Below are 24560 nucleotides of genomic sequence, written 5' to 3'. Positions count from 1 at the left end.
TGCGCCTTTGTGAGCTGTTGCTAGGAGCCGGAGAAACTAAGGGAAAGTGTCAGGAGCATGTTAATCAGACTCGTTACAGTGTAACAATAACGTCTCTCTCGGGTCTCCCAGGCCCCCAGCACCCCTGGCGCACCCCGCGCACAGGCCCGACACCTGCGCGGGGCCCTCGCGCCTGCCCTGGGGACCGACCGACTCCAGCCCCGAAGTCAGCGCCAGGGCCGGGAGCAAGGACGAGCCCTAGGGACCCTGCAAGAGACTGGCGCATCTCTTGGGCCCAGATCTCCTTGACCAGACCCCCGCGCGCCCTTAGTCTGTCGGGCTCAAATCCGGACTCGTGGCCAGAGGGACCTGCGGAGGATTCGGGTCCCCCTGCTTTCAGTCGTTGAGTTGAATTCCCCACCATATTCAAACACGGTATTAGAATCTAGAGAAAAATGAGCATTCCATTTTAGACGGCTTTTTTGCTTTTGCTTTTTGAATCTTCAAAAGATTCAAAAACCAACTTTTCCAATTTCCCTGTCAAATCCATAGAGGATGCTATAAGTGATAATCCCGAGTTTAAAAACAAAACAAAACAAAAATAAGAAGCCTTTCCTGAAAGTAAAGATTTCTCTGAACTTTTTTCGGAGGATCCATTCATTCATTCGTTTATTCATTCAACAAACATCTGTTGAGCCCGACCCAGTGCCAAGCAGCCAGCTAGCATGAAAGTCGTAGGACTGGTTCCGGATGCACTTTTCTTTCAAAATTAAAACGCTCTTGTGTGAAGTCAAAGGAAGAGCAAAGGCGTAAAATAATGTCAAATGCCACAACAAAAAGTGCCATTGACGACAGTAGTGATAGTAACGAGAGAGGTGCGGATTAAGAATTTAAAACATTTGAAAAACTACACACCATATGCTTGGCAAACCAGCCACTTCTTGCACCCATTTTATCTCCTTCTCCCCTGCTCTTTTGGTCTCTAGGAGCTCGGCCAGGCTGCAATCCTGAAGCCGGGAGTCCTGCCTGAAGTCTGAAAAGGAAAGTCAGTTTGTAAACAGCCTGTCAGACTTACTAAGGGAACGAACACTTCAGTCTTGCCCCATTCTCCCGTTGGCCGTACACGGGGAATGGGAAAGCTGTGCTCCATCTTAGGACAGAATCTGGCCAACCGGGGGTGCCTTTCTCCAGTATGAGCTCTTGTTCAGGAACCAAGGAAGTTCCCTTGGTTTAAATGCTGAACCCTAAGTCAAAGACAGAGCTTTCTATTTATCAGAAAGGATAGAAAACTCACCCTTGGATCACCTGTGCCTATTGACCTAGAGGGAATCCTGTAACTATGTTAGGCTTCTCCATTGGTCAAAATCAATTTCTCACACTGTGTGTGCAACATGTAAACATATAGAAAACTGGTCCCAGAGATTAGTCTAAGCCCTGGAAGGAATTTTCAAGATTTCTTTCATTACATGTTGTGAGAGAGTTGATATACTGAAAACTCCATCTTGTGAAAAACAAGATGTTAAAATATCTAGATAAAGGGGAGAAATTCAGTGAAAACAAACTGGATTTTTTGGTCTACATAATGCCACATAGCTGGTTTGGCTGGGTTCTGTTTTGTTTTGAAACAATGAAGAAATTGCCTTAGTTATTCAGACACAGAATCAAGAGAAAAAGGAACATTCCATTTCAGATAGCCTTGTGGTGGAGAGTTTCTTCAGAAGACTTCACACTCTAGGCATGTGGCTTAATTTTTTTTTAAGATTTTATTTCTTTATTTGACGCAGAGAGAGACACAGCGAGAGAGGGAACACAAGCAGGGGGAGTGGGAGAGGGAGAAGCAGGCTTCCCGCGGAGCAGGGAGCCCGGTGCGGGGCTCGATCCCAGGACCCTGGGATTATGACCTGAGCAGAAGGCAGACGCTTAACGACTGAGCCACCCAGGCGCCCCTTAATTTTTTTTTTTAATGGGCTCTTTTGAGTTCCAGGGAAGGAAGAACATAAAAGCTAACATGAAATGCTGGCTTAGATTCTCCGGGGAAACTGTTAATAACCCGAACTCCCAAATGAGGAAAGGACCACACCCGTTTCCTCCCAGTGGGTTTCCAGGGGCTGGAATTCGTGCAGCAACTTCCGGCGGCGGCGTTGGGGGGGAGACTCTGCGACGCATCTCCCAGTCTGGCCTGAGGGAGCTCCCACCACCAGCAGCATTTCCACACCAGTGCCGCGTCACCTCTGTCAAGGGGCTCTGGCCACGAGCAGCCGGGCTGGCTGGCGGTAGTTCCTGACCCTCTTCTGCAAAGCCTGTGCATAAGCTGCAACCCCTTCCTCTCACCCAACAAACTCCTAACCACTTTTCAAGGCATACCTTGAAGGTCACGTCTGTGAGGTCTCCCCAGCTGCCCACAGATGACTCACTGACCCTCCCCCAGTCCCTCCATTGCCCTGGATCAGATGGTGGCTGTTACGTGTGTGTGTCCCCCAAAGAGTGTGGATGCCCTGAAACCTGGACATTGCCATGCATCTCCGCATCCCTCTCCTGCTCACCTCTCACCCCCAGCAGGAGTTCGCTCCAAGTGCGATCATTCGAATCAGGAACAGAGTCTTTCCTCCGTCAGACACTTAAGTTCTAATCCTGGCTTTCCGATGACCAGGTTGTGTCACATTCAAACAAGTCGTTTATTCTCTCTGAGTATCAGTTTCTTCAACGAGAACAACAATACCTAACTCAAAGAGTTGCCAGGAGGAGGCAGTGGGCACGGAATGCCCCACCCGGGTGCCCCTCGCCCCGTCCCCACTCGCTCGCTGGCTCGGCCGGCCGGGCAGGGGTCGGGGAGGTCAGCAGACAACCCCCAGCTGTCAACTGCCCCGTCAGCATCTGCCTCAGCTGCACACAGCTGCCCAGACTCTCAGCCTCCTCGGGGCAGCTTGCATCCGGTGATGTGTAGATTTTACCATGATTTAAAAAAAAAAAAAAATCATCTTTAGAAAGGAATGAATGTCAAATAAAAACAAACAAATAAATAAATATGGTATTTTTTAGAAAGCACTAGCATCATGCTTTCAGGCATTCAGGAAAGGTCAGATAATTTCCATCTCGGTGCTCAGCCTGCGCTGCAGTCCAGGGCGGGAACTCCCATCCCCCTTCCCCCCCCCCACCCGCCACCCCCAGCAGAGCTGGCTGGAAAGTGAACTTCTATCAGGTGAACCCCATTTTCTCGTTCACTTTTACTGGCCGGTGAAGGCTCTGGCCTCACAGAAGAACATACTGGTGGGACCAATCCCTGGACACGCTGGGTGTGGCGGCACACTCCCAACAGCCGTGCACGTTCCAGGGGAGCTTTGCGGCTCTTTTGTTGTTGTTGTTGTTGTTCAGAACCTCCTAGTCCCATTCCTGGACCATGGAAATTTCTCTCACTATAGAGCTGTTCTGACTACAAATTCACGTCAGCATCCTGTCCAACCACCCTGATCTTGTAGAGGTTACTGAAGCCCGGGAAGATTATGCAGTACCGATTCCTGGAGGGAGGGGGCTCCATCCACATAGAAAACATAGACTATGAGTGGCCTCCTGGAGCTGTGCAAATACTGGCCCTTTCAGTGGACTTGCTCAAGGTCACACAGCTGGCAAAACCAAGCCTACAACGAATGTCTGAATGTCTTGAAATTAAACCACTAAACCACACAGCTCCACACCCAGGAACTCCTCAGATTTCTGGTTTCACATTAAGTTCCCCACTAAGGAAGCTCCAAATAAGTTTTTTGAAACAATGAGAAAGAAGCTGAAACCTCTTTTTCTTTTTTTTTTTTTTAAGTAGGCTCCACGCCCAACGTGGGGCTTGAACTTACAACCCCGAGATCAAGAGTCACACGCTCCACGGACGGAGCCAGCCAGGGGGCCCTGAAACCTCGTTTTCAGTAACTGCCTCCCTCAGACACAGTCCCGGACCCAGCAAAGGTATTTGAGCTCATCACAACTGAAACAACCAGTCATCAGACGCAGTCAGGAAACTCCACCACCAGGCAAATGCCACCTTGAAGTGGGCCTCCGTGGCCCCCTGGCTCCTGTAGGCCCTGGATCACCCCCTAGATGTAACATTTTGCGTGACTGCCCACTGAGGACTGGTCTAAGTGGCTGGAGAATGTCTTGGGTGGTCTAAAGGTAGGAATCCAGTGGAGGGAGGAGGGAGCAGGATGTAGCCCTCGAGGACAGAGGGGGCACTCACCAAGCTCTGTTAGCTCTCTGGGCCTCCTCTTGGCTCCAGCCTCACTGCTTCAGCCCCTCCTCCGTCGCCTTTATTCTCTGTCTCCTCGCTCCTCTCTGGTCTCTGTGTCTGCTCTTGGTCTGCTTCTATTTCGCTTTTCCTTATAGTCTTTCTTTCCTACCTCCCCTTGCCGTTCCAAATGCAAAATCAACAAATGTAGCAGAGAAAACAAAACGGGGTAACAATTCTTTTTCTAATTCCGTGTCCATGTTTTGGAAGTAAATCTAGCATCCTAAATCGGGAGCTGCTTGCAGGATGCTCCATAGCCTTTCATTTACTGTGAACTTGGCACAGGAAGTTTATTAGCCCATTTTACTGCAGAGAGCCCGAGTGCAGGGGACAGCTAATATTGTACTTTGGGAATCAAAGTAGAAATGCCAATGAGGCTGCTAATTATTCAGTAAATTAAATATTGCTGCCAAAACTGCTATTCCTAATGTCCTGCATTTGATCTTGCTGTCCTAATGCAAAGGCAACATTCAGATTCTATTTAAGCAATAAAGATGAGGATCCCGCATTACTGGCTCCTTATGTTTTAGTGGAAATTATTTGAGTATACAACCTGAAATTCATGATACTTATAAGTAACAAAGTTCAAGGATATAAAATTTGATTTCTATTGTGTTCTTTTTTTTAGAATTTTTTATTTATTTGACAGAGAGAGACAAAGCGAGAGAGGGAACACAAGCAGGGGGAGCTGGAGAGGGAGAAGCAGGCTTCCCGCAGAGCAGGGAGCCCGATGCGGGGCTCGATCCCAGGACCCCAGGATCATGACCTGAGCCGAAGGCAGACGCTTAACAACTGAGCCACCCAGGCGCCCCTGATTTCTATTGTGTTCTTAACTGTATTCCTTTTGGGGGTGGGGAGGAGAACATTACCAGAGAGGTAGCAATAGTGATTATTTATAAAAACAGTTATTTTCAAATTATGATAAATATCCCATTTTAGGTAAATAAGGATGTGACCCTCCAAATCATTTTTTACACCTTTGCTTTGTAAAAATCTTTTAAAAATCAATTAGCCTTTGTGTCATCTAAGGAATTTTAAATTGTGAAATATATTTATGAGAATAGTTAAGGTAAATATCTCCAAAATAAGTAGCAAATGAATGGGACATGAATTTGCATGCACTGCTTCTGAAAACAAGCACATTTTAAAATGGTTTGTTCGAATGGAACCATTGGTCTTTTTCCTTCCTCCTCAAAGAGCATATGTGTTAGATTAGTACTCAGAAAAGAGCGTGTTTTCATAGCCTCTGGTGCTGCATTTATAAAAATCATGATGATTTTAGGTCTGCACCTTCATTTTTTGAATTTTCAAAACTTGCCCCTTTTTACTCTTTTATTTTCTTTCAACCAAACAAAGACGGAAGAACCCTTTAAGAAATTTTATACATTCCCACAGAGTTCCAGTTTGTTGACCTTCAGGCCACAGAGTAAAACCTTTCTTTTAAGTCAAGCATTCCCCATTGGGAAGCGCTCCAGCTTTTTCTTTTTATGAGGAATTTTAACTGCTGGACTTAATTTAATTATTGTATTTTGTACATACTCCCCGAAGCCCCAGGGCATGAGCTTTACTTTTTTTCAAAACTTTCAAATGAATCTTTAGAAATGCACACTTCTGATGGTAATGTTCCTTCTTTCACTTGTATTTCTAATATAAATACCAAACTTGCATCTATCTGTTTCCTGACTTACTCGTGGAGAGGTTTCAGCCTCTTTGCCGCAGATACACTTGTGAGCCACAAGTAAAGATGTGGTTATTTGAGCCTTTAGTGTGGATGCCTGGGCTTTATAACAACAAAATAAAAACCATCTCCAGCTGAACGACATCTTAAAAACTTGATGGTTCTGGGAACGTAGTCTTCAATAAGAACGGTTCCTAGGTGGACACTGCCTTGAAATTAGTAGCATCCTGGCCCCATGGCTACGGTCTGCCACCATCTGTCCTTTTAGTGTCTATGAGCTACTCCCCCCTCCCCCAACATCAACTGCTCCTCACTGATCCCAGCAGAGGCTCATGTGCGAACACACACTCACACATAGGGAGTTGTCATCCCAAGCTACCAGCTAAGAGTCAATATCTTCATTTCCCCTCTATCTTTATCCATAAACATTTCATTGGATCCTTCTGATTTCCAAATCAAAAACTTTGACCACATCTTGACTCTCAAAGGTGAAAAAAAAAATTTTTTTTTGTAATTGCCTTAAAACTCATTTAGGAATGTTGAAATGTAGGGCAAACATAAATTTTCAAAATTCATAACATCTGCCCAAAATACCTCATGGGGTTGGGGTTGGGTCAGTTATGAAGTAAGTTTCATTTTAGGATTTCTGAGACCTCTGAATTTGGGAAGACGTTTTTAAGCAGAATGCTCTGTGAAGTGAACCTGATTTTCTTACTGACTTTTAAATTTTAAAATTACAAAAATCACAGCATTTAGGTGCCAGAGAAGGACTTTAGGGATCATCTAGGCCAATGGTTCTTGACCCTGGCTGCACATTAGAATTACGTGGTGGGCATTTAATAAATACCAGTGTCTGGGCCCCACCGAGACTCATTAAATCAGACTCTGGTCTGACCTATCATTTTGCAGATTAAAAAGAAAAACCACCAAGCAAAACTCTGAAAGATTAAATGTGGCTTTTACATTAGGGGTCTAAGTCTAATTATGCTGTAACATAGTTTGGGAACTCCTAGCCAGGCTAAACTTTAGAAGCAAACTTACTTATAAGTAAGTAACAAGTAAGTTTCCATAATTCTGTTTAGGGCCACATTAACTCTAAAATAGTTGACTGATTTCTCCCATGTGACATACTTTCTAATGTTATACACATTCACATCCCTGACTGATTCACAGAAGAGGTTGGTATAATCATAGTCTTAAAATGTCTTACACTTAATTTTTAAACTAAGGTACTCCTATGTGGATGGCTACCCTCCTGTACATTTCACTTAAAAGTTCGACCACTTCAATGCCAGCATCATACGTCATGACTAATATTTGGCAAATTTTTAACATACATTTAAAACGTACAGGCATAAAGCAATATTTGTCCCAGTTGACATCTGAAGTTCTCAAAACACTTGAATTTTACATTGTACAGTGTATATAGAAATGGAGTCAGAGATGTCAAGTAACAACTCATCTGAGTGAGTCCCACAGTCCCCGAAGGCAGGAGTGAGCTTAGCCAGCATCTCTGAAGGCCCCAAGAGAGCAAGAGAGGTCGTGCCCAGCGAGGGCTCCTTACAGGAAGAAGCCGGGGCTCAGCAAGCCTTTGAGCCATCTTTCTATTTTTTTTAAAGATTCATTTATTTATTTGAGAGAACGAGAATGAGAGAGAGAGAGAGAGAGAGAGCACATGAGAGGGTGGAGGGGCAGAGGGAGAAGCAGGCTCCTCGCTGAGCAGGGAGCCCGATGCGGGACTCGATCCCAGGACTCCAGGATCATGACCTGAGCTGAAGGCAGTCGCTTAACTGACTGAGCCACCCAGGCGCCCCTGAGCCATCTTTCTAAACACTTGCCCTCACTGGCCTCCCCCAAGAACATCACCTCCCTCACCTTTCCCGCTCCCCCTAATCTGCCTCCTTCTCCCCTTTTCCCATCAAGGATGGCAAGCTCCCGGGTCACAAAGGGAAGGGGTGAGCCCAGTCTTTTTTGACTTGAGGTCCTGGTCCTCTCAGGCAAGGACCTCCCCGGAGAGATCCAGGAGGCTTTGATCTTAGTTATTTGCCTTGGGCTAAAAGACCTCTGGTTGGCCACTCCTCTAGGATCCTAATAAGGCCAGGACCTGGGATCACAGAGGCAAACCTTTTTTTTTTTTTTTTTTTTTTTAACCAAAGGGAACACTGAGCTGCAGTGATTCAAGCTATAGAGTCGCTAGGGGAGGGTAGGTTAAGGTTTGGCAGACGGTGATAGAACAGTCCACCGATTCACCCCTCCAAAGGTATTTATTGTGCTTCTCTGACGTGCCTGTGGTTACGTGATGTCCCTGTGTTGGTGATGGCTAGGAGGGCAGTCCTAGAGATGGCCCTAAGTCCTCTATGGTCCGGAAGTTTCTGTCAGGAGCGAAAGCAGGGTGGGGAGTTGAGACCTTCCTTATTCCGGTGCCCCCCACCCCCATTCTGTTCTAACTACTCTTGATTATCCCTTATAACAAACATGCAGATGAACCAAGACCCTAGCTCCAGGTCTGAAATCGAAAGAGGGAATAAAAAGACGGAAATGTACAGGTATCTTACAGGTAAATGCTGCACGCAGCCATAAAAACGAATGTTTATAAAAAGATCAATTTTTTTTCATGGCAAGAACTGCTAAAAGCAATGTTTTTGCCTATCAAATGAATCAATCATTTTATAAGTGGTAAGCTCTGGGGCCAACACTCACATGGCTGGGGGCAGTGAGACCAGGTGCAGCCCACCTGGAAAATATTGGGCAGTATGTATCAGTGGACTTGTCATCATTTTCTTGTACCTCTTAAATCTAGATCTGGGGATTTATCCTAAGAAAATCCTGTGATCCCAAATGTAGAAAAAGCCTCTTTCACAAAGACTACTTGATTCACAGTTGTATCATTTAAATTACTGAGGTGTGGGGATGCCTGGGTGGCTCAGTCAGTTGAGTGTCTGCCTTCAGCTCAGCTCATGATCCTGGGGTCCTGGGATCGAGCCCTGTATCGGGCTCCTTGCTCAGCAGGGAGCCTGCTTCTCCCTCTGCCTGCTGCTCCCCCTGCTTGTGCTCTCTCTCTCTCTCTCTCTGTGTCAAATAAATAAATAAAAATTTTAAAATAAATAAATAAATTATCGAGGCGTGGTTAAGTAAACCATGGGACATTTGTTTGATGGACTATTAGGCAGCCATGAAAGCTGGTGTTTCCAAAGAAAATAAGAAAGTGCTTTTAATATAAAGTCAGGTTCAAAAACAGATACCAAGCTCCAGATGCCAAGTCTGGAGATGGACTGCTTGGCTCTCCCACTCACTATCTACTGCTGGTACTTACCTCACTGTGCCTCAGTTTTATTATCTGTGAAATGGGGGTAATAATAGTAACTACCTCATAGGTTGATAGGAAACTTAAATGAGATAAGACATATAAAGAACAGGACCTGACATATAGTAGGCCCTCAACAAATGTTAGCTGCTATTATTACTACAATGCGATTACAACCATGTTAAAAAGAAACCACATCAGAAGAAAATACACCAAAATGTTAGCAATTACTGTGTTTGGGCGATGAGATTCTTCTTTTTACATTTTTGTATTTCCAAATTTTTCATTAAATACATAGCAAATTTGGGGGGCACCTGACTGGCTTAGTCGGTGGAGTGTGCAACTCTTGATTCCTGGGTCATGAGTTCGAGCCCCACATGGGGTGAAGAAGTTACTTAAAAATACAGTCTTAAGAAAATATACATGTCAGGGGCGCCTGGGTGGCTCCAATGGTTAAGCATCTGCCTTCGGCTCAGGTCATGATCCCAGGGTCCTGGGATCGAGCCCCTCATCGGGCCTGCACCACAGGAAGCCTGCTTCTCCCTCTCCCTCTACTGTTCCCCCTACTTGTGCTCTCTTGCTCTGTCAAATAAATAAAATCTTAAACATATATATATATATATGTCAAATTTTTAAGAACTAAGTTGGGGGGCACCTGGGTGGCTCAGTCGTTAAGCGTCTGCCTTCGGCTCAGGTCATGGTCCCAGGGTCCTGGGATCGAGCCCCGCGTCGGGCTCCCTGCTCCGCGGGAAGCCTGCTTCTCCCTCTGCCACTCCCCCTGCTTGTGTTCCCTCTCTCGCTGTGTCTCTCTGTGAAATAAATAAATAAAATCTTTAAAAAAATAAAAAATAAATAAAAACTAAGTTGGAGCTAATTACAAATACAGATCTACTGAAACACTTTTTGATTATACATATAATTGATAATTATATATATTTGATTATAGATATATGATAATATATAAACATTATATATGGACACACCAAGAAGACCCTGAAAAGAGAGGCCCCAGCAGGTAGTCTTCACATGACCCGAAACATCCTGCTGCCAGGACTCTGGGCGTGGGCTTCCAAGGGACTCCTTCTGACTTGGCCACCACGGCCACTTCTCATCACAGGGAGGACGGGCTCAGGTGTGCTGGGTGGTGGACGGCCACCCAAGATTTGCAAGAAAGTACCTGAGTCCCAGTGCCCACTCTGGCACCCACTTGCTGTGGGGGCTTGGGAAGACCCTTTTCCTTCTCTATAAGGAAGGATCTCTGATGCAATTAGCAGCTTCAGAGGAGAAAAACAGTTTGAGGGAATTTTTGAGATACTGCCTCGGAGGGAGAAGAATGGATTCTGAAAACTGTAATGCTCCACTCCAGCTCTCCTTCTTCCAGGGCGGAGGGCCTATCTGCTCTGTTTACACACCTGGACCTGGTGTGAAGGGCGGTTTAGAGGTGGCTCCCTGGCCATTTGTGGAATCATTCCTGCTTCCAAGCAGCACGCTACAGGCAGGCCTTCAAAGAAATACCAGAAGCCAAGTGTACTATCTGTCATCACTTAGTAATGCTTGAAGCTTTTCATATAACAAAAGGGGAAGAAACGACCCCACCTTGCATTGTGGGAGCCTGATCATTCTTCCATCAGCTCCACACCAGAAGGGCTTTCTCTTAACTGTAAGTATTAGATCTGACTAATATGGGCAACCAATGCCTTTGGTAAGTAAGATTGGAGTAAAATAACGGTTTGCAACTTTATTTCATCTCACGGGAGGATAAGGAAGGAATTGATAAGTTTCAGTGACAAGGAACCGCGTGCGGTTGGTTTTTGGTTGTTTTTTGTTTTTTGTTTTTTTGTAAAATAGACAAATGTGTCCCATTTAAAAAATGGCAACATCATTTTTCTACACATACTCTAGTGAGATAGGAATTAAAACTACAGAGACAGAAGGCGTAGCTACTTGTTGGTTCCTGGCATCCAGCATGGTGCTGGCCCTTAATAAATTTTTGTTGAAGGAATCAGTGAATCAGTTAATGAATTCCCAAACCAAATGGAAAATGTTCTCCTCTCTCTTGTGTGAGTTGCCAGGGATATAAAAATGTGTAACTCAGGGTCCCGCCCTTAGCAGCTCACTCTGGTGGTGGAACCAGACCCACAGATAGAGAATGAGTCAAATACAATGTGACTGATTCCTAAAACCATACCGCTGGTCGTCAGGATTCCTGTTTTAGTTCTTCCTGAAGCTCCTCCTGTTTCAGGTGCTTATACACAGTAAAACATGATCCCTTCCTTCAAACGTTCACAGTCTGGTCCAGAAGACAAGCATGAAGCATAGAAAGCACAAGACCACATGGAAAGCAAAACAGAAATATGTACCCTGCAGAGAGGCAGCATACCAGCCAGGCACGGTGCCTTCATGGCTTCACCCCCAGGGTCCCAGAATAACACAAAACAGGGCTGGGGTGCTCCTGGTTAAGCCACTGTTACCCCCTTGCCCCCAACACAGGATTAACTGTCCATGAACTCAAGGTCATGTAGGCTCCACCAACAGGGAAGAGGTGTAGGCCGGCTTGAGGGATGGGGAGTGCGACTCCATCACAGGCCCTACTAGGGAACAACGGAGGGGGCGCTTTGCTCTCATAAGCAGAGAGGGTGTCTCCTGGCAGGGACCAGGGGCAAGACCAGGCCGATGGCGTCCCACCTGGCTGCCTTTGCCAGCTCCGCTGAAGGTGGGGCTGACTTACCCAAGACTTTCCATTTCTGGAGCTCACGCTCATCACCTCCATCCCAGGGGATGGACAACTAATTATGAGTTCCTGTCCCTTCCACAGATGGGAAGGTGGTGCCCTGAGCTTAGCCATGGCCTCCTCCCTCTGACCCTGCCTCCTCCCTCTGCCACTGCCTCTTCCCTCTGCCTCTGCCTCCTCCCTCTGACCATGCCTCCTCCCTCTGACCATGCCTCCTCCCTCTGACTCTGCCTCCTCCCTCTGATCCTGCCTCCTCCCTCTGCCACTGCCTCCTCCCTCTGCCTCTGACTCCTCCCTCTGCCTCTGCCTCCTCCCTCTGACCCTGCCTCCTCCCTCTGCCACTGCCTCCTCCCTCTGCCTCCGCCTCCTCCCTCTGACCATGCCTCCTCCCTCTGCCTCCTCCCTCTGCCTCTGCCTCCTCCCTCTGACTCTGCCTCCTCCCTCTGACAGCCTTTGCCTGCTCTTACCAAATATGTGTGTGATATCCCCGCACCTCACAGAGAGGAGTGGGTCCTGCTGCCCTTTCAGAAAAAGCAGCCTGGCACCCTGTAGCCCCAGCCCCTGCTCAAGAGCAGCAAATCAGTCAAGGGCTGGCATCTCTGGGTCATCTGCGGGACAGCCGAGTGGCCCTCCGGGCCCTCCCGGCACCCACCACTTCCTGGGCCCAGCCTGCGATTCAGTGCCTCCAAACCTGGGGCCCTTCCTGTAAAGGCCCTGTCAACACTTCCATTATGGACTTCTCTTCTGAGTGTTTACAAGTTACCGGGAGAATGAGATGAGCCCAGGCGGAAAGCTGCCGCACAAGGGAGCGAATCTGGGCCGAGGGAGCACAGGGTGGTGGTGCTGTCAGAGGGAGCCGGCGTTGAAACGGTGGCCCACATAACGTCTGCATTAAAAACGGATTTGTGTGGAACACGGTGCTTCTTTTAATTGCTCCAAATAAATATCCTGGGTAATTTTAAGAAGGACTGCTGCAGTAGCTTCCCGAGCAGCACGAGCATATATTACCAGGAAGTGCTTTGGGGTATTGTTTGCTGAGAAAGGCGTTACATAAATTGAAACTCCTTTTGCTTGGAGCCGAGTCCTGAAAGTTCATGCAGTGAGAAACATTTCTCACCGTGCACAAACTGTGAATTGTATATAAAATTAAATTTTCTGATTAAAATCTGCATTGTTGGACCTCCTGCTGACTGCCACCATTTTGCTGAAATAAGATACTATTTGTGGTAATGGCAGCGCATGAAACCTGTTATCATTGATTGTAAACTGGCCTCGCTCCTACGGCTTAAAAAATCTGGAGAGCTTTATTGTGCAAACATTGCATTTTCCGTACAAATATTACAGAGCAAAGCCTTACCACCGATTCATCAGCTGGGGTGCATGCAGATTACAATCCGACCCATCGGCCCTAAATCTCCGCACACCCAACACTGGGCTTCAGGTAGCGTTCAGCAAGGTGCAAGATGTCAGCGGGAGAAGGAACCGAGCCTATATAACCATCTGCTGTTTAATTTAAAAAATGTTTTCTTCACGAGGGCATTATTATTCGAGAGACGAGGAAGATAAAAAGAAAAGATGAGGCCTAGGAAGAATTCAAATTCAACAACCCACCCCACCCCCACCTGTGCGTGCCCCAGGAAACCCCCAGCATGACCCCACCGCCTCTCGCCAGACTGCCAACCTCTGAGCCCCGGGTCTGAGAGTCAGCCTTATGAAAATCAGCAGTGCTGATAGAGGAGGCCAAGCTAATAACTTCGCTTGACAAATGCAGAATCTGAAACCAAAACAAGGACGATTTTTTTTTCCCCTAAGAAGACCTGTGTTCAGAATTAGAACCCCAAGGGCTGGCTTTTTCATCTTTCGTTTTCCTCAGCTTTGAGTTTACAAGTGAATGCTCTCCAAAAGTCAACATCAGCCAGGCACACATAAATATTTTTTATTGCCTCTTAACCATTGGAATAGATTGTCCCTCTCTTTCATTTCGTAAATCACTTTGTTGCTTGGGTGATACAAAATCGCTTTGGCTTACAAAGAAAGATGGGGCAGGGTGGGGGTGGGGTGGAGAAAGGTTTCACAAAATCATTGATCCATAGCGGTAGATCTCACATTCTGACAAATAAAATGAGCGAAAACGAACCAACTTCTTAAGGAACAACCTAGTCTGAGTTTAGTAAGTCTCACCAAATCTTTTTCTAGAAAAGAGCACTAAGGTTACAGGCAAAGCCAGTGCTAGAGTCAAATAAACTAAGCCACGTGCTCTGAGGGAGCAAATGCAAGGTAAGTGGCTCCAGGTGGATGGGTACTCGAAACCTGAAGTTCAAAAGCACTGACTTCCTGGAAGGCACCTGCTTAAAATGGGTAGGATCACACACACATCACATCACATCACATCACATCACATAGGGCTCAGAATGTCCTTTTGCACTTTCTTTGACCTAAAAGCCAATCCTGGGTATTCATATGCATCAACTAAGCTGTCTCACCTGTGGGAGAAATTGGTGGGGGTAGAAAGAGGAAGTGCCCAGTGGGGTACCTGACCCAATCCCCTGTGCATTGCCTTGCCTATAGAATAGAATGTGGGTAAACTACTATTATGCCGCTTTTGTTTCAAGTGCACAATAACTAAATAAAATAATTTACAAATCATGAATTAGCTCTCTCTGAAAATTATTCCACTGGTTTTCTTTTCTCCCTCTAGACTTCTCCTGTAGTTACAGTCTTTCATGTTTTCCACAACTCTGACTAGCCCTAACCTGAGTGCCTTGCATGGACATAGTGGGGACATGGTGGGGGGGGTAGCCATCTGTTTTCCCTTTTTCTCTTATTATTTACCATCCATACACATGCCTTCTATTTAAAAGCCGATAATAAAATCAGTTGCGATATTACATTCATCCGTACGATAACATGTCCTGAATTCACCAGGTGCTAGGAGCTAGACTACTAATCCTCTTTCACTCAAGAGTTCTGCCAGATTGAGGAATCCATAAGAAGTCCCAGGTTTACTATCTTTTGAACTAAGAGTTGAAGAAACCAAGAGAATCTACAATGGGGACTTGCACCGGATGGCACCTCCTTCTCCCAACTTCACGTCTCTTCTTTGCCTTAACTCCTGCCTTTCTCCAGTTAAACCAAACATCCCCAGCCCTCTCCTTGTTCCCCACAGAGCTCTCCTGCCCAAAGGACTCCTTTCCATGGCTCTGTTATCTCCTCTAGTCTTGACCAGAGATGGAATACTTGATCTCCCCATGCCTCTGCCCCAACTTTACCCACATTTTTGCCTTCGGCTTCCATTGATTCTTTAAAGTCATCAATTGTTTCTGTAAAAAGGTCATTAACAATATTCCACTGCCTTTCCACAGCTTGCAGCAAGAAGACATAATGCTTGTCCCTCTATAGGGCACCAAAAGTCAATGACAGGATAGACACATTAAAGAATGAGAGTCAAGATTTAATAGGCTGGACAAGCCAACCATTCCTTGCTCAAGTGCTCTGGCAAGCACAGCCAAAGGGTAGGCAAAGTTTGGTAATGTGGCACGAGGAGAAGAGCTGGGGTGAGGAGGAACTCCAGGGGCCGGTGGTGCTGTCACTTCCCCTCCCCCCACAAGGCCCTCAAGCCCAGGCGTATACTAAAAGGCCAGACAGTGAGGCCCTGCCCACCTTGGGGATTACTGGTAGAATCCCTAAAAGGAACGGAAATCTCCGGCTGGTCTCCATCTTAAGGAAGAGGTGGGTTTTCAGATATGTATCTGCAATTCTGATGGTTGACCATCACCCAATTCTCTTCCCCATTAGTCCCCCAAAGAGAAAGGCCAAGCGCCATCCCTCCATGAACCTACTCTACCCCATCACAGGTCACAGAGGCACCAGATTTAGTAGACAAATAGCCAGGGCAGTATCACTCCTTCTCAGCCAAGGGGGAGTTGAAATACCCTCATTCACCAGTGACAAGAGGATGCAGTGGGTATGGCACACCATACCCATCTCCCTTTTTCCCTCTTCATTCCCTTCCCTCTCTCTGTCTCCACCTTTCTCCTGGTATGAGTGTCTTCTTTCTATCTTCCTTCTACTTCTTATCCCCTTCCTGAGTTCTAGCTCTTTCTTTTGTGTTGGCTGACACCAGAGGGCAACGTTATCTCACCGACTTGTCACTTCTTTCATTTCACTGGTAGAGGGAAGAGTTTGAGAGAACCTTCAAGAAGTAGAAGGTAACGTGGAAATTATTTTGAAATATGGAATTAGCGAGCGCACTAGGACGGCTCTCTCAAAGGCATCCCGTGCCAAGGCATTCTGTTCCCGTTGGTAAATAATCTGTTATAAAACTGTTTAAATGCATATTAACTCACCAGAGCACGACCCTGGCAAGATTTCCCTCCAGGCTGTGTTTTGCAAAGAGACAACTTTCAAGTGATGTGAGACCTGAGCGTAAACTAATAGAAGTCGCACAGTAGTCAAGGTAACACTGCCACTCCATCCCTTACTCACCGTTTAGTCCTTTAAGAGCTGGCTTTTTTGGGGTGCCTGGGTGGCTCAGTTGGTTAAGAGCTGGCTTTTTTGTTTCAGAAATAATTAGGAAGGAATTCAGCCCTCAGTGTCTTGTTTTGAGTACCCGTCATCTTCCCCTCCAGGGGCTTTAAGGGTGCATATGGATTATTTGGGCAAGTTGGGCTGAGTCAGTCGGAATGACTGATTAGGAAGCACGCAGCAGAGCCCTGGGAGCAGTAAGTGCCCCCAGCAGCCTCTGTCCCACTTGGAAGTCCATGCAAAACCCTACTCCACCACACCCTCCCCATCCCGCCACGCATGTTGAGGAAATTAGGGAAGGTTCCCCTTGAAAAATGTTGGGAAGGAAGGGATTCAGAAACTAAATTTGCCACTGAACTGACCATTTACCAAGTCATCATCCTGACCAGGTTAACATCAATACCTTTTAAAAGGTAGACAACGTGGAGCTAAGTGATCTGCTCAACCATCGCAACGTGCTCAATTGTGTGAATCTAATTACTTGGCCTGGATATTTTCTGCTTGGTGTCCCCAGCCTTTGAACCATTTCCAAAGCCAGAGCTTTATAAAAAGGGTCTTTGAAAACCCTAAGAGTCTGTGATTCTGTCATTCTTTAGGTGGATTTTTGATCCAAGTGGCTGAATTTATCCTTTGCCTTCATTTCTTCATCAACACTCTTTCTTCGGTTAATGATCTAAAGCAAGAGTTCTCATCCTGAGGTCCAGAAGTGGACTTGAGCAATTCTATGAATCCCTGGAAATTGTGGGCAAAAAAATTCTATGTGTATGCACATTTACGGTGTTTCTAGGGAGTGGACACATTACTTTAACCAGATTCTCAAAGGGCTCCAAGACCTCCATCTTGTCGCTGTACATTCATGATGTTCACTAGACCAGGGATTCCCCAACCAACATGCAAGAACAGATTACAAGGTGTATACCTGGGTCTCTATAGCTGGACAGGGCCAGGAATGGCTGCAACTTCTAAGCTGATCATCGCCTGCCAAGAGCTGCCCAGTTGCTATAAAAATATTATTTTCTCTGTATGCCACAGTGTATAACAAGTTGGGAAGCACTGCATAAACTCTTCACTTTTTTTGCCTTTTTTTTTTTAAGTAAGCTCCACGCCCAACATGGAGCTTGAACTTATGACCCTGAGATCAAAAATCACATGCTCCACTGACTGAGCCGACCAGGTGCCCCTAAACTCTTTCTTCACTTTTATCCCATCTACCATCTTTGCTTTCTGCATCTCTTTCCTCATCTCCAGGGCCTTATTTTTTTTTTAAGATTTTATTTATTCATTTAAGAGAGAGAGCACAAGCAAGGGGAGAGGCAAAGGGAAAGGGAGAAGCAGACCCCCTGCTGAGCAGGGAGCCCGATGCGGGGCTCGATCCCAGGACCCTGGGATCATGACCTGAGCCGAAGGCAGACGCTTAACTGAGCCACCAGGGCACCCTAAGCACATGTTTCTTAAATATATAACTACAGTGTTACTAACCAGGAGGTTATGTGGCATAAAATAAGGAATGGAAGGTCAAGAATATGGGTGTTGCTCTCCTTTCGGGGTGGCACTGGGAGAGTCTGCTAAACCTGTCACTGTCACCAAGCCCCTAGGTCCGCAGATTTCACTTTTGCTGTCCAAGAAAAACCACAGACCCACAAAGAAGTCTTTTCTTGAAACCTACCACCACACTCTGAAATAACAAATTAATTCTTCTTATACTCTTTCCAGCTGCAGTTAGAAAGGTCCCCCATCTGGGTGCTCCTAGAAAGCATTACTGTCAGCATTACAGAATGTTGCCGAAGAATATTCATACGAGATGAGCCACTTCCTTCTTAATGAAACTGACAACCAGACTGAATTCAGGATCACTTTACTTGAAGGATATAATCTGTGGCAAATCCTTTAAGAAAGCCATCCTATCACTTTTCGATGTATTTTAGAAATGAGATGTATTTGAAAAAATGCCTGAAAAATCACTAGCCGTCATTTTAAAAGGGACTTTTTTAGCCAATATCTGGAGTTAGAAAAAACTATGTGATGGGGTCCCCAAAATAAAATAAATATAGACAATATTACACTTCCTTTTTTAGAATAAAATAATGTAGATTTTCAAGTTGCAAAAAAAATTAAATATTGTTTTTAAAAAATGTTTGCTGAGTTGACAGAAAAAGAAATGCTGCACTCCCGTCTGCATCCATTACAACAGAGGATTTACTGGTTATTATTCACTAACCTTAAGTGCGCTCCAGCTTTTGAAGGGAGAGATGAACACAGTTGGGAGTGGGGGCATACTGTAGACATCTGCAGGGTGATTATAAATAAATGAAACATTAAGCACACCCCAAAATCCGACTCTTACTCAAATCATCTACAATGTAGATCATGCCAATTTAACTTGATTGAGATATCCAGATATCCCAGGGACCTCAAATTTGTGTGATACTGATGATTAACAATATTTCTTATTTTGTCAACAGGAGCCACTTGAACTTCATTCATGGTGATGTCTGTTTCCATTTTCTTACTTTATTTTATTTTATTTTTCTAAGATTTTGTTTATTTATTTGAGAAAGAGCGACAGAGATAGCGAGAAAGAGCACGAGCAGGGAGGAGAGGGAGAAGCAGGCTCCCGCCGAGCAGGGAGCCCGACACGGGGCTCGATCCCAGGACCCTGGGATCATGACCTGAGCTGAAGGCAGATGCTTAACTGACTGAGCCACCCAGGTGCCCTGCTTACTCTTTTTTTTTTAAGATTTATTTATTTATTTTGGAGAGAACATGCACATGGTAGCGAATGGGGGGAGGAGCAGAGAGAGAGAATCATAAAGCAGACTCCCCGCTGAGCACAGAGCCCCATGCTGGGCTGATTCCACGATCTTACCCATGAGATCACCACCTGAGCCAAAACTTAACTGACTGAGCCACCCAGGTGCCCCAATTTTCTCTTACTTTTGGTTGCTAAAGATATAATGGTAATGAAACTTTCCTTTTCCTTTTGTATTTTTTCACTTACTCAAGAGTTCAAAGTATGTTTTAACATCTTTTCATTTTCCTTTTGCTCAGTCTCTCAATCTAATAGCTAAAGCTGCTTTCATTTTACTTCTTTTTAAAAAGATTTTAATTATTTTTTATTAGAAGGATTTATTTATTTTTAGAGAGAGAGAGAACGTGGAGGGGAGGGGTGGAGGCAGAGGGAGAGAGAGAATCTTCAGCAGGCTCCACACCCAGCACGGAGCCTAAAGCAGGGCTCAGTCTCACAACCCTGAGATCACGACCTGAGCAGAAATCAAGAGCCAGACACTTAACCAACTGAGCCACCCAGGCACTACTATGGATTTTATTTTTTAGGTAATCTCTACACCCAGCATGGGGCTCGAACTCACAACCTGGAGATCAAGAGTCACGTACTCCACCAATTGAGCCAGCCAGGTGTCCCTCATCTATACTTCTGTGGTTTGACCATCTCTAAGTAAATATGTGCTTTCTACTTGATACTAACCTAATACGTTTCTCGACACAGGACTTTCAAAGCCTCAGGAGGATCAGTCTGCAAATCCCCAACAGTCTCATAGGGAAGAAGTGATAGGGAAACGTGCAACGCAATGGCTAGAGCATGAAATCAGCAATCATGAAGCGTCTGCCTAGAACCCTGGCTGGGGGCCTTTCATTTTCTCATATTTCTTTTCTCTCTTAAAACATAAATGCACAATAAGATAAATAAGTGGGGGGCGCCTGGGTGGCTCAGTCGTTAAGCATCTGCCTTCGGCTCCGGTCATGATCCCAGAGTCCCGGGATGGAGCCCCGCATCGGGCTCCCTGCTCGGCGGGAAGCCTGCTTCTCCCTCTCCCACTCCCCCTGCTTGTGTTCCCTCTCTCGCTGTGTCTCTCTCTGTCAAATAAATAAATAAAATCTTAAAAAAAAAAAGTGGAGAGAATGACTACGTGGACTTTCTAGAATCCGGGCTTTATTCTCAAATCCCCCTTAGCACATTTAGCCTGGAGCTACTTGCCATCTAGAACAAGGATGAATCAAGCCTTTTCAATTTTCTAGTAAAGCTCCTGGTGGTAAAATTGCAGGTACTAATTCCTAAAGAAGTGGGAGGAAGCTAGGAAGTAGAGACGTGTGCCTGGGTGCATTCAGGATGGGACAGAAAGAAGGTGAATGGGAGACAGAGCCTCTGAGGGATCACGGAGTGAATGGGAATTGTGCAAAACAGTATAAACCCACACAAGAATTCTGACACGAGTGGCGACATTTCTCCATATTGCAGCCACTGACCCAAGAACAGAAGTGCTGGCCCCTAACAATGTGCCTCCCCTGGGCTTCCTTCCATCCCAGGCTGCCTGTCTCCAGCTTCAGCTCTTCTCCCAGCCTTTCCCAAACACGCGTACCCCGGCCCCCTTCCCAGGACTCTGTGCGAGGCGACAGCCAGCCACTGTGCGCATCATGTTAACAGGTAGGTTTCCCACTGGGGTTGTTAGGCACCATGCCAACCTGGTACAGACCACCTCTGGGGCCAGGTGGACATGTTGGGGCCCATGAAATCCATGTCACAGTTACCACCTGTCTCCAAATACGGCCCTAGAGGGAGCACAGAACCTAGGAAACTCAAACCACCTGGTCCTACACACTTAAATTGCTAGTTCCTTAAAGGAGGGACATTGCTATTATCATAGGCTATTGAACATTCAGCATGTGCCATGCATTGTGCTAATCATGCCTTTTGTTTAGAGACTGATTCTAAAGATGCCTTTAAAATCGGTGCCTCCTCTGGGTGCCTGGGTGGCTCAGTCGGTTAAGCCTCCGACCCTTGGTTTCAGCTCCGGTCGTGAGATCAAGCCCCGAGTCAGGCTCCGCACTGGGCGTGGAGCCTGCTAAAGATTCTCTCTCTCCCTTTCCCTCTGCCCCTACCTCCCTCTCTAAAAAAAAAAAAATAAGAAGAAAGAAAGAGAGAGGAAAGAAAGGAAGGAAGGAAGGAAAGAGAGAAAGAAAAGAAAGAAAAGAAAAGAAAAGAAAGAAAGAAAGAAAGAAAGAAAGAAAGAAAGAAAGAAAGAAAGAAGAAAGAAAGAATTACCAAATGAGGGGCACCTGGGTAGCTCAGTCGTTAAGCGTCTGCCTTCGGCTCAGGTCATGATCCCAGGGTCCTGGGATCGAGCCCCGCATCGGGCTCCCTGCTCAGCGGGAAGCCTGCTTCTCCCTCCCCTACTCCCCTTGCTTGTGCTCTCCCTCTCTCGCTGGCTCTGTCAAAAAATAAATAAAATCTTTAAAAAAAATTACCATATGACCCAGCACTTCCACTTCTGGGGATGTACCTCAACAAATTGAAAGCAGAGACTCTAATAGATGATGGTACACCCATGTCCCTCATGGCATTATTCACAATCACTGAAAGGTGGAAACAACCCAAATGTCCACTGACAGATGAATAGATAAACCAAATGCGGTGTTTGCACACATGGGATATTACTCAGCCCTAAAGAGGAAGGACATTCTGACGCGTGCTACAGCAGGGATGAACCTTAAGGACATTATGTTCCGTGAAATAAGCCAGTCACAAAAGGACACAAACTCTATGATCCCTCTTCTATGCGGTACACCTAGAGGAGTCAAGTTCATAGAGACAGAACGTGGAATGGTGGTTGCCAGGGGCTGGGGGAAATGAGGTACTACTGTTTTATGTATATAGAGTTTCAGTTGAGCGGGGAAGATGAAAAAGTTCTGGAGACGGATGGCGGTGATGACCACACAACAATGTGAATATTCTTTTTTTTTTTTTCAATGTAAATGTTCTTAATGTCACTGAACCATATTCTTTAAAATCTTTCATGTAGAAAATTGTATGTCACGTATATTTTACCAAAACAAAATAAAAAAAATCAACCTCCTTCCTGCCATCCCTAGAACCCCACCTGCTGTATCCATGCACACTATAGAGCACTCTTACTCATCTGGGACCTTAACTTGCTCTGGCTTGCTTCACCCGGACCCTGACAGCAAAGCACAGGCCTCAGCTCTGCATCCCTGGTGCCCGAGCCCTGGATGGTGCTCATCTCCCCACTGTCCACCCTCAGCTTTGACTCGGTGACCTCGCAATGGCTTGGCCTTTGGCTGTCTGTGGCCCGGGCTTGTGCTCAAAGGCCAGCGTCCCAAGCCCCAGAAGTAAACCTTCTCCCTCTCCCTCTGCCCCTCCCTCTGCTCATGCTCTCTCTCTCTCTCTCAGATAAATACTTATCTGAGAGAGAGAGAGAAACAGAGCAGAGGGAGGGGCAGATGGAGAGAGAATCTCAAGCAGACTCCCTGCTGAGCACAGAACCCAACATGGGGCTTAATCCCAGGACCCATTTGATCATGACCTGAGCCAAATCAAGAGTCAGACGATTAACCAACTAAGCCACCCAGGCAGCCCTCTGAGAAGTCTTTTATAAGTCTCAGTCCTGGATAACACCATCTTGATTCTCTCCCTCGGTGATATTAAAGTCATTATTTAGGGAAAGGAGAAAATGTTTGCTACAGTCTGACGGGTGCTCGCAGCAAGCCAGATGTAAGCTAAAGGTCCCACTGTGTGTAAAAACAGTAAAAAAAAAAAAAAAAAAAAAAAAACCCCATGTGACCACATCGTAATAGCCCAATCTAGGAAATTCTGAGACCAGAGGTTCAAAGCAGACTCTTTTCTGAGCTCCAGTGGCCTGTGAGCTTTAAACCCCAGCGTCTAATTCATGATCTTGGGAAAGCCTGTGAGGAGGGTTTCCATTAAAGAGCATCAAATACAATCAAATTCTGGTCTTTCCCAAATACAGATCCGTATGACCAGGCTGCCTCTCCAGCACGCCTGCAGCACCTGGGTGTTTAATTTGGAATCTGATAGCTGCCTAAATTTCGACATCTCCCGTAGGTGCCGCACACAGAGTCCTCAATGGCCCCTGGCGGAAATTCTTAGAAAAACAATGCTTCTGGTTGTTGGAATCACAACCGCCACTTTCGCTCCCTACCTCCCCGTCACCGAAGAGGCTGTTTTGACTTGAATCACAGGGGCCCATGCAGACTACCTGCGTTCCAAATGTGCATGTGACAATGGACACTCCTTTGCTGGCTGCCCAGTGTTATTTCAGTCGCTGCTGGACAGATGGGCTCCGTTCCAAGTGGGGAAGAACCACACCTCGCAGAGGACAGTTTTTGCAGGGCCATCTCCTCGCTGCACACAGAATGTCTCATCCCTTGGCCAGGGTGGGAGCCGAATGGGGGCAGATGGCTCCTGAGTATCAGAGCACTGGTTTCTCCCGCAGCATCTGCTCTCTGGTCTCAGGGACAGAATCTCAGGGATCCTGGCTGTCGGCTCCCCCCACCGCCCGCCCCGCTCGTTTCTGCCATGTGTGGGCCTAGTGTTTGCAGCCCGGCAGCTGTTGGAACACGGTAAATGCATTCACATCCTGACATATCCCGATGACTAACACGGGCTTAGCGAGGAAACAGAAGCGTCTGACAAGCAGAAACAACTGAGTTACTTGTGGAGGGGTGAGGAAATGACACCCCAACGGGCTTGAGCTCACCATTTGGTTCGGACTGGGGAGCTGACCAGGGGGAGGCTGCCGGATGTCCTTGCAGTCACCCAGCATCATTAAGTCCGAGCAAAAGAGGAGCAGGGCCGGTGTCTGGGGAGCAGACGTGAGACGGATAAGGAGATCGTGGTCCTGGGACCCTACTAGACGTGAAAACAAATCGCTCAGACCCCAAGACTTGAAGTGAGGGGCAGTCTCGTTTGTAGGTTGGAGTGTGAGCTTTGGAATCAGACAGAACTGCCTCTGCCACTTCTTCTATAACCAAGCCATGTAACCTTAAGCCTCTGTTTCCTCATTCGTAAAATGGGAATAACAATAGGATTCCTCCCTAGTGGGTCTGTTTTCAGGAATGAATGAGACTACCGTAGAAAGCACTTGGCATATGTGTGTATAAAGCCTGGTATATAATAAGCACCTAACTAACGTAGGTATTAATCATAATAGTATATTTTCAACAGAAAATAATGAACTTGGTGTTTGTCCACACGCGCAGAGGGGTAACCGCGAATTCACCTTGGCTAACTAAACTAACC

General features: G+C 46.3%; 1 protein-coding gene and 1 long non-coding RNA gene across 4 annotated transcripts in view; one reads left to right on the top strand and one right to left on the bottom strand.

The window, feature by feature from the left end:
- CLYBL (citramalyl-CoA lyase) overlaps positions 1-4821 on the top strand; it is a 252294-nt gene extending 247473 nt beyond the window's left edge. Inside the window, exon 9 of one of the 2 annotated variants that reach the window (XM_073894348.1) lies at positions 3794-4821. The gene's annotated coding sequence lies outside the window, so the exon portion shown is untranslated. Of the gene's footprint in view, positions 1-3790 lie in introns of both variants that reach the window. The other variant, XM_025874641.2, reaches the window with a different exon arrangement.
- Positions 1-24560, bottom strand: part of LOC141373094 (uncharacterized) — a 79761-nt gene that overhangs the window by 33583 nt on the left and 21618 nt on the right. The window lies entirely within an intron of this gene.

This window comes from Callorhinus ursinus, unplaced genomic scaffold, assembly GCF_003265705.2.
Source record: "Callorhinus ursinus isolate GAN/ISIS: 27379988/994484 unplaced genomic scaffold, GSC_fseal_2.0 scaffold7, whole genome shotgun sequence".
NCBI classification, from domain to species: domain Eukaryota; kingdom Metazoa; phylum Chordata; class Mammalia; order Carnivora; family Otariidae; genus Callorhinus; species Callorhinus ursinus.
This window is presented reverse-complemented; position numbering and strand designations above follow the sequence as displayed.